A 10,747-nucleotide genomic window follows, 5' to 3' on the forward strand; every position below is an offset into this window, starting at 1 on the left:
AAAAAATAAAAAAATGTGAAAAGTTGCAAACATTTGATCATCTTGGATAGTTTGGATCACTTGGTTTCTCGTCGGAAAGGATTAGACAGGTGGAGAGAAGACAAAGGTCAAAGATACAGAGGTTGGACACATAAAGCAAATCAGGTTCCTGATCTTATGCAACTACTGGGGACAAGATTCAACGCAGGTGCCTTGAGATTTTCGATTGAAGAAGTGGAAGGAGTGCAAGTTTATGAAAGTAATTGGCTATAAAGAGGGTGTAAATCATCAAAAAAGGGCATGGAGCATATACAAAAGTGATCTAAAACCTCATTTGAGCAAAACCCAAAAACCATTTTCAAAATTGGGAACGTTGATTTTTTGGCGAATTGAGCTCCATAGGTCTCCAGCTCCGCAGGTACACAGGTCCGCATTTTCATGTAGCTTCGTAATTCAAAAATGCGCCGATAGTTAACTGCCAGTTCCAAAAATAACACTTTCCATGCATTGGGAGCACATTCTGATGGCAAGTTTAACACTGACACACGCTTAGTGAAGGGCCAGCTTCTATTTTTTGGTGTCTCCATGCACTTCCACTTCAACTAATGGCTTCCTCCTACTTTCTCTCTAATGCTTTCATTGTTTTTGACATGTAAAGGGCTCATGCATCCAAATAATGAATAAAATATGGATGGAATCCCTCTAAGCACCAGTTAGATGGTCAGTTTGTATATATTTAGTTTGTTTTTTATTTTATTTTTATTTTTTGTTTTTTAAAAGCATTTTATTGCATTAAGATATCTCTCACTCTCAACACAAATTGAGGAGACGATTTCTTATAAATATCCCATTGTAAAATGTAAAAAGGGCCGCTGTTATTATGCAATAAAGTTATGCTTTTGGTGCTAGCATTCAGAGTGTAGTTATTCTTGCCTGAATGTGTCATTGTTTTGTGGATTTATTCATGAGATTGTGATTGAGCCAAAGGTTTATTGCACTGTTTTTGGTTGTGCGATCTTTTAGTTCTGGTGTTTGCTTCAGATATATGAATTCCGTTGACGTAACGAGCTTGAGAAGAGATCACCCGATTGTGTCTACATAGCTTTTTGTCTCGCATGAGCGCACTTTTCGTGGCCTTGCGATTTGATGAAGAGTGAAACATCATTCGATTTGTTACAGATTCTCACCAACGATTGCATCAGTGGATTCTAGGAAGTGCTACTCCTATTTTCATTAGTTTCCTACCGATTTCTTTGAAGGTTTAACTCACAGCGTGTTGTGTTTTGTAGCTTATGTCCGTTTAGGAATTTCAATTTCAAGTTATTTGCTTTCAGTTTCATCATTTTCTTTGCTAACCCCCTTGTTAGAATAGGACCTCATACTAGCTGCATTGTTAGAGTTGCATTCATTGAAAAAAACAGAAAATACAAAAACATTGTTCTTTTGGTGTGATATTTTGAGAGAACGAACAGATTTTACTTGATTCCAAGGTAAAAGAGTTTTTCAGAACCAGCAATGGCCTCCTCGTGAACATTCACATTTATCTTCTACTGAGAAAATTTTGGTACTTCGCAAGACAAACACTGAACCTTGGAGTGGATCCTTAAAAAGATTTGCTTTTCAAGAGAGGAATTACACTATGGATTCCTGCCGTTGACCTCGTGCAAAATGAATGCCCAACACTATGTCACTATGCATATCCTCTAAGAAATTCACCATAGAGAGATAGCACCCACCGTGGATTTAGACTGATCTGACAATCGTGAAGACCCACCATATTACTGCGCTATCTCCTTAGAAGTAACTTGAAAACCTGGGCCCACGAACCACTTGGCAACCACCTGGCATCACCTGGCACCCTCATCTTGGTGAGACCTGGCCCTACCGATCCACATGGCACAATGGCTCTATGTTGCTATGGGTAATATCCTTGCAGCTTTCCATAGCAAGATAGCGCCCACCATCGATTTCCTTAGATCTATGGTGATCAACAAAATTGCACGACTGCACACCGAGTTGGCTGAGTGGACCAATGGAATATCACCACTGTACTATGACCCACCTGACAACTGCCACCAAGGACGAGCCAAAATTTTACTTTGGAGAAGGGTGGGCCCATGATGTCATTTGTGCCATCCATCACTGAGGCACTATGTCACTATGGATAACCTCCGAGCAATTTCCCATAGCGAGATAGCACTCACCGTTGATCCGAATTGATCTGACAATTGTGAAGACTCGTCATATTACTACACTTTGCCCTTAAAACTTCTGGGCCCACGAACCAACTTAGCACACTTGGCATCCTACTCGGCCTGAACTGGTACCATCCCTGCGATTTCATAATACTTAGCCCCACCCTGCTATGTGTCGCTGAGGCACTATGTGGGTAATATCCTCACAGCTATCCATAGCGAGATAGCGCCCACCGTTGATTTTTTGAGATCTGGCAGCAAGCAAGATGGATCCGACCTATCAATATACCAACCAATAAGAACTAGCCATGTGCCAACCTATCTGACAAGTCCTCGTTTGCAGCCTACCAAGGGAAGTAGGACCCACATTCTACATAGTCATACTTTAGCCAATAAATAAATTGATCAATTGCTAATGTGTGCCACACTTCATCACTATTATCTGATAGGGTATGCTTAGGACCCACCTTCCTTCTGATGTCGTCGCAGTATCATTTTTTGTCTAGGCACTATGTCACTAATGACGAGGAACACAAATTTTTTGACAGCGCCATAGTACCCTCTGGGGATCTATGAAAACTCAGCACCGAAAAAACAATAAGGAAAGGGAGGACCCACCAGACACGCGGCCAAAAGGCACTATGTTGCTATGGCAAAACAATGTGCAACTTCCCATAGCGAGATAGCACCAATCGTTGATTTTTCTTGATCTGATGATGGGGACCTGCGGGCCCACAGAAACATTGAAATGCACAGGGAAGAAATATCATAAGGTTCAAACATTTAATTTTTTTAATATTCCTGGGATGTTTAAAATAACATTAAACCGGGAAGTGACTGTTGGGTGGGAAAATATTTAAAATTCAAATATTTGGCAGGGGCACAATATGTAACATTTTTGACGACTCACAGGGGATGCTAGCTTGCTATGCATAGACCAATGACCTCATGCATCCATTGGGTTATAGAGTCAAAGGATGTAGATCCTGCGTACACTATGAAATCATGACCCTACCTCTGAGAGAAAAACCCTTAAACCCCTGTCTTTGCAACTCGAACTAGAGACCAAAACCTCCTTTTACAACCTTCAAAATTTCAAAACTTTCTATCTCACAGAGACAATCCTATGCTCGTGCACTTCTTGGAAAAGCAGGGAAAAAACTAGAAATGAGACTAAGCTAACTATGTACAAAACCTCAACCCTTGTTAGAAACACAGTTTGAGATAGATCCCATTGACTGGGATGGGCAAAATTCCACCACCAGGGTTACTTAGTTGGAAAGCATTGGCCTGCTTGCAACTGACAATCAGATAGGGACCACTCCATAATGTGTCAAATTTTGAGTGTCTCCCTGGTTTTGCCCTATCTACATCCCATTTCAAAACTAAATCACCTTCTCTGAAAGTTCTGACCCTAGCCTTCCTATCAAAACTCTTTTTTACCTGCTACTGGTGTGTCATTAGGGTCTACACAGCTTTACTTCTCTTCTCTTCCAACTCCATTAGCTTTGCCATTCTTACTATCATGGCATCATCTTCAATCAACTCTAGCTGATGAGCTAGCTCTAGGGATGGGAACTCCAATGAAATTGGAAGCCTTGCTTCTCTACCATAAACTAACACAAATGGTGAATTTCCTATTGACCTTTTAGGCATTATTCTATCAACCCATAATGTAGTCTTCAATTTTTTATGCCAATACCTCTGGTTATCTTCTATTGTCCTTTTCATGATCCTGATCAGGTTCTTGTTGGAAGACTCAGCCAAACCATTACCCTGAGGATAGTAATTTGAGGATGTGCTCAAATAGATATTATGATCCACTACCCATGCACAAATCTGAGCTCCAACAAAAGACTTTGCATTATCTGAAATAATGGTTGAAGGGGCACCAAACCTGGTTACAATTCCACCAAGGAACTCAACAACTAAAGATTCAATGGCATCCTTCACTGCAACTGCCTTTGTCCATCTGGTGAAGTAATCTGTAGCAGCTAAAATCCATGCAAAGACCATACCTTTCTTGAGCATAGCTGTAAGAGGTTTCACCATGGTAGCAAGATTAGGGATAAATCTTCTCACAAAATTTATCCTACTTAAGAAACTTTGCAACCCTTTCTTGTGTTTAGGAAGAGGGAGGACAAGTATTTCTTTTGTTGTCTCTGGATCAATGGTTAAGCCATCCTCAGATACAATATGTCCTAATAATTTTCCTTGGTTAGTAGGAAAGACACACTTGCTTAGGTTAAGGGAAACCCCAAACTCTCTGCATCTTAGGAATACCTGTCTTAGATGATCAAAATGATCTTCTACATCCTTTGAATACACAGTGATATCATCAAGGTAAACTAAGACAAACTTGTCAATCAATCTTTTGAAGGCCATCTCCATTACCTTCTAAAATGTAGCATCTGCATTGGTTAGCCCAAATGGCATCTTACAATAAGCATAGGTACCCTATTTAGTGGTAAATGCAGACTTGTACCTATCAAACTCTTTAACTAGCACTTGATTGTAGCTAGAAAATCCATCAAGAAATGAAAATCTCTTTGAACCACTGACCTTGGACAAAATCTGCTCCATAGAAGGGAGAGGGTAGTGATCTTTAAGGGAAGCTTGATTAAGGTCCCTAAAGTCTACACACAATCTAATTTCTCTGTTCTTCTTCCTAATAGGGACAAGGTTTGCTACCCATGATGAGTGCTTGTTAGGAAAAATTATGTGGGCTTCAATCAATTTGGATAGCTCTTTTCTCATTAAGGGTTCACTTTTAGGATTCACTGGTCTTTGTTTTTGTCTTACTGGTTTTACATCATTAATTAAATCTATGGTATGCTGAAACAACCTTGGGTCAAAACCCTTTAAGTCATCATATGTCTAAGAAAATACATCATTAAATTCTTGACATAGATGAATAAAATTTTCTTGTTCAATTTTAGAACATACCTTCCCCATGTTTAAGGACTTTCCATCGGCAATCATGACTGGAGTGTAGTCATCTTCATCAGTAGCTAGGTTCATGGCCTTACCTCTTGCTTGATCATCAGGATTAAAAACACTCTCTAAGGTAATGAGACCCTTAGGCAATTTTTTAGAACTAAGATGAATGATCTGATCACCATACTGATCCTGCAGTCTTGACTGATTTCTCTCTAAAAATTCTGCCTCATTCTACAAGAAGCTCACAATTTTCTCATCAGACTCAAACACTTGCCAATGGATGTTGTTATCAAGGATAGTAGGCCTTACTACCACTCTGATTTGTTGCTTCTTCTCCTCTTCCAAATTCCCTGGCACATCATAAGATGCACCTATTGCTGCAAGTCTATCAGCATATCTATTTTCCTTTCTAGGGATGCTTTGAATATTAAATGCATTGAAACCTTAAAGAAAATCCCATACCCTATTTTTATAAGACTTGAGCAAACCATTCTTGGTGGTATTCTGATCTCTCACTTGATTAACCACCAACTCACTGTCTCCATACACCCTTAAGGCTTGAATTCCTCTTTTTTGAGCAAGTAGGAGACCTTGAATCAAGGATTTATACTCGGCTACATTAGTAGTGCAACTGAATTGGAGCCTAAAGGACAAATAGTACCTTACTTTTGCAGGATAAATTAACATCACACCAACCCCTGACCCATTCTTATTCTTTGATCCATCAAAGTACAAACTCCATATCCCACTTACATCTTCTTTAGTCTCTACAAGATTGGGAACTAAAGCATTCTTCTCTAATATACAATATGTACTGAGGCCAGTCTGAAGGGTTTCTAACATAGGGCCAAATTGATATGCATTAGCCCATTCATCCAAGAAAAAATTAGGTATCTCTACTAGGGAAGTGGTGGGCTCATTCACTATGTCATTCTCATCCATCTCTAGAATAGGGAAATTCATGTTGATGGGGTTGGGGGTGTAAGATTCAGTATGATGGAGGGCTTGAGGCTCTGCTCTAATTGAAGTGTTGGCTCCATATCTCATTTTAAAAGACATATATGACCAATCAAAAGATATGAAACCACCTATTTGGGCAGTGAAGTCTCTTGACAGATAGATGGCAAAATATGGCTTGACCTCAACAACAGATATATCTAGGGTTACAGTACAACCAGGGCATGCATGTAAGGCCATCTCCACATTCCTAAGGATCCCTACAGTCTTGACAGTACTCCCATCCAACTGTAATACATCCCTGACAATGGGCTCATATTTCATTCCCAAAGCATCAGCAACACACCTAGGCATCATTGAACTGCTAGCTCCCGAATCGATCATGCAATTATGGACTAGTTTGCCCCCTATAATTAAAGAAACATAGAATGGGGGAGGCCTAACCTTTTTACTTGTTTCTACTTTCCTTGATGGTTGTACTAGGCTTGTGGCACTTTCCATACTGAGTGGCTGATCCTTTGGTTCAATACTTTCCAATTCTTGCTGCAACAACCTCTTTTGCATGGTTATAGTAGCAACAACATCCCACTTGGAGATATTCACATTTTTCTTCTTCATTTTCTCTACCACACTGAATGACATAGCAGGTGCTTTGGTAGGAGCTTTGGGAGTTACAATTGTATGAGGTTGAGATGGAATAACCTGAGGATCACTTGCATCCTTTCTGCCATGATTTTACCTTTGCTACTGAAAGGTACTTGATTGATTATTTGCTTCTTTCTCATGAGATATCACATTTGAAGTTGAGGCTTGATTGGGAGGAGGAGGGACAACATCTTCCATAGCTCTTCTTTTGCTTCTAGTGTTATGAGTAATGGAATCTTGGTTTACATTACAATGCTCCTCCATCTGATGATTTATAAAAGAGCAATCACCCTGTCTTTGCACATCTGAGGCATCTTTAAATTGGTTCTCCTTGTATGATTGTTTTTTTGCAGGTTCTTGGACTATCAAAGCCATAAAAGATTCAGCCTTCTGACACATACAATAGGCATAGGAGTAGTTACAAGAGGGACAAAAATCTTGATCTTGAGCCATATTGTTTTGAGGGACTATGGCCCTACTTTGGTTTACATTTGAGATTGAAGCATGGCCACCCTACCTACTCTGATCAAAAGAATTGTTCCAATGATTAGGATTTGGAGGCCTACCACAGCTTGAAGTTTGATATTGCAATTGATGAGGCTTGCTACCTTGAGCTTGCTGTCTTTCTAAAGTCACCACCTTGTTGCTTACTTTCTGCATCATAGAGAAATTATCCTCTAGCCTCTTTCCTTGATCTTCTAACTTCTTCCCTTGATCTTGCAATCTTTTATCAAGGTTCTTCTCTCTTTTGTCCATGTTCTGCATCAGAGATTGCATCATCTCCTTGATTTCATCTATTCCATTTGAAGATGTGGAAGCTTGAGGGACTGGAGTAAGGGATTGTGATGTAGAAGTTGTGGGAAGGGGAGCCATTGTTGGTTGATGATTTGGAACATCAGGGAAGAAAGGCATAGGAGGCCTTGGAGCTAGCTTACCTCCTTGTATTAGGATGTTCTCTAATTTTATTGCTATGTCATAAGCATTAGGCAAGGTATCTCCTCCCATAGTTTGGATTGTAGTGGCAACATCACTGTTAAAAGCTCTAAGGTAATGCAAGAAGGCATTACCAGGGGTAGGCTTCACTAAAGTAGGTATTCTATCCCATTTCTTTTAAAATCTATAATTAAAATCATTCATACATTCATGGGGGGCTCTTTTTATAGTAGTCAACTGCTCTAAAAGTGACAAATAGTCACTTTTATCCTCAAAATGTTTGCACAATCTTGCTCCTAATCCATCCCAATCTGTTATAGAACCATGAGCTAAACCTCTATACCATTGTAGTGCTTTTCCTTTCAAGGATGAGGCTAGGAGCCTAACTGCAACATCATTTTCTGTAATACTATGGATATTGCAGACATTTGCAACCTCTTGAATGTGTTTTGAGGGAGAGATAGAAGTTTCACCAGTAAACTCTAGTATACTTTTGAGGGTAACTACTGGTATGTCATGTCTTTGGGCTAATAAGAGAGGGCTCCCACCATTAAAGGTGGCAAAAGTATGAGCTCTAGGCAACGCCATATAGACAAGTGATCTATTGATATGTACTGATGACAATCTAGGCTAAGATCTAATAGTAGGAGGAGTAGAGATAGATCTTGCAGGGGTATTTGTTACTATTGCACTCGTATCTAATGATAAAGATACTCTAGTCTTCCTTCTTCTAGGGTTTGAAAATGAAAGCTCTTGATACTAAAACTTACCTCTAGAAGATGCCCTTGTTTCAGCTCTCGGCATAAATAACTGCAACTTTGGTCTGGAACCAAATATGTATTTGAAGCTCAGAGTCGCCAAGTACTTTGAAGAATGAGCCTCTTGAAGGCTTAAACATCGAAGCCAGTACTATCTCCTCGGTATTGATCTTGAAATATTCCCTTTTAACACCAGTAGGCTCGAATTTTTTTGAAAATTTGTCCCACCGGGCATGCCAAAAACTATTGTCACTGAGGTTTGCACCCTTTTCCAAAGCTTATGCATGAGGACAACCTAGTGAAACATGGAAACAACCTCTAAGCTGTGAGACTTAAACTGTGAGGTTGAGTCTCCAGAGAAGTCCAGCTTCCTCTTACTATCAGGGCGCACCTAACTACTCTTGGAGAGAAAAAGGGACAAGGAGAGCATGAAAGAAAATCTACTTAATCTAATTTAAAGAGGCGATGCACCAAAATAGAGTGTTCAGATCAATCTCTACCCATATCTGCACTATTGAACCAGAATGAAACTAAGAATATACACATTCAAACTTACTTTAATCTAATAATCACATGTAGATCAGAAGACCAAGATGAATGACATAAGGAAAGAAAGATTCACTTATATTATCATTCATAGGCCAAGGAGATATAGTCATGCAGATCATAGATCTCTACAAAACACCAGTAAGCTTGCACTTTCATACCAATGGCTGAAAGAGATAAGGCAGAGAATCATGTAGTTCAGAGGCATAGGGGAATTTACACTGAGAATCTGTAGAGCAATAATAGAGAAAATAGAGAAAGGTCGACCTTTACAAAATTCACAAAAATTGCCTTTACAGTTTAGGCATAACTAAGATTTTCCCTCCAAAACTATCCTGCAACCACCACCATCAAGGCTCTACCAAGAACAATCATGGGGATCTAAAGAAATCTGATCTAAGTATAGCTTTAGGTACCACAAAATCTAACTGTTAACTAAAATAGGACCTTGAGAAGACAGAGTGGTGCTATAATTGTGCTCTGACCAAGTAGATAGATTAGATTGGGGTGGTAGAGTGTCTTTGCATGCTTCACATTCACTTCTGGTGGTTGGAATTGATCATGAAGATCAGATTCATGTAAAACCTTGATTTCTTATCCTTTTTGGTGCATGAATCAGCAGAGTCAGCGAGTTAGCCGAACACTGTAAGCAAAACAGGTCACGTGGACCAATTAGTTCATTTCTTTATGCCACCTTGTGGGTCTCCCCGAGGTTGACCAATCTTTCTTTACTAATTGCGCCAATTCCTCAAACTCCAACTACGACAGTCACATTAACTGCCAGATCATCTAACTATTACTGCCTCCACCGGACCCACTAGGATATGTGTCACTAAGGCGCTATGTCGCTATGCATATCCTTCGAGAAATTTCCCATAGCGAGATAGCATCCACCATGGATTTAGACTGATCTGACGATCGTGAAGACCTGCCATATTACTGTGTTATCTCCTTAAAAGAAACTTGAAAACTTGGGCCCACGAACCACTTGGCAACCACTTGGCATCACCTGGCATCCTCATCTTGGCGAGACCTGGCCCTACCGATCCATGTGGCATAATGGCACTATGTCACTATGGGTAATATCCTTGCAGCTTTCCATAGCGAGATAACACCCACCATCCATTTCCTTAGATCTATGGTGATCAACAAAATTGCATGATTGCACACCGAGTTGGCTGAGTGGACCAATGAAATATCACCACTGTACTATGACCCACCTAACAACTGCCACCAAGGATGACCCAAAATATTACTTTGGAGAGGGCGAGCCCATGATGTCATCTGTGCCATGCATCATCGAGGCGCTATGTCACTGTGGATAACCTCTGAGCAATTTCCCATAATGAGATAGTGCCCACCATTGATCCGGATTGATCTCACAATCATGAAGACTAGTCGTATTATTGTGCTTTTCCCTTAAAACTTTTGGGCCCACGAACCAACTCAGCACACTTGGCATCCGACTCAGCCTGAATTGGTACCATCCTTGCAGTTTCATAACACTTGACCCCACATTGCTACATGTCATCGAGGCGCTATGTTGCTATGGGTAATATCCTTGCAACTTTCCATAACGAGATAGTGCCCACTGTTGATTTTTTGAGATCTGGCAGCAAGCAAGATGGATCTGACCTATCAATATACGAACCAATAAGAACTAGCCATGTGCCAACCTGTCTGACAAGTCCTCGTTTGCGACCTGCCAAGGGAAGTAGGACCCACATTCTACACAGTCATACTTTAGCCAATGAAAAAATTGACCAACTATCAATGTGTGCCACACTTCATCAC

The sequence above is a fragment of the Cupressus sempervirens genome, chromosome 9, assembly GCF_028749045.1.
Source record: "Cupressus sempervirens isolate cs-2001-9-10 chromosome 9, ASM2874904v1, whole genome shotgun sequence".
NCBI classification, from domain to species: domain Eukaryota; kingdom Viridiplantae; phylum Streptophyta; class Pinopsida; order Cupressales; family Cupressaceae; genus Cupressus; species Cupressus sempervirens.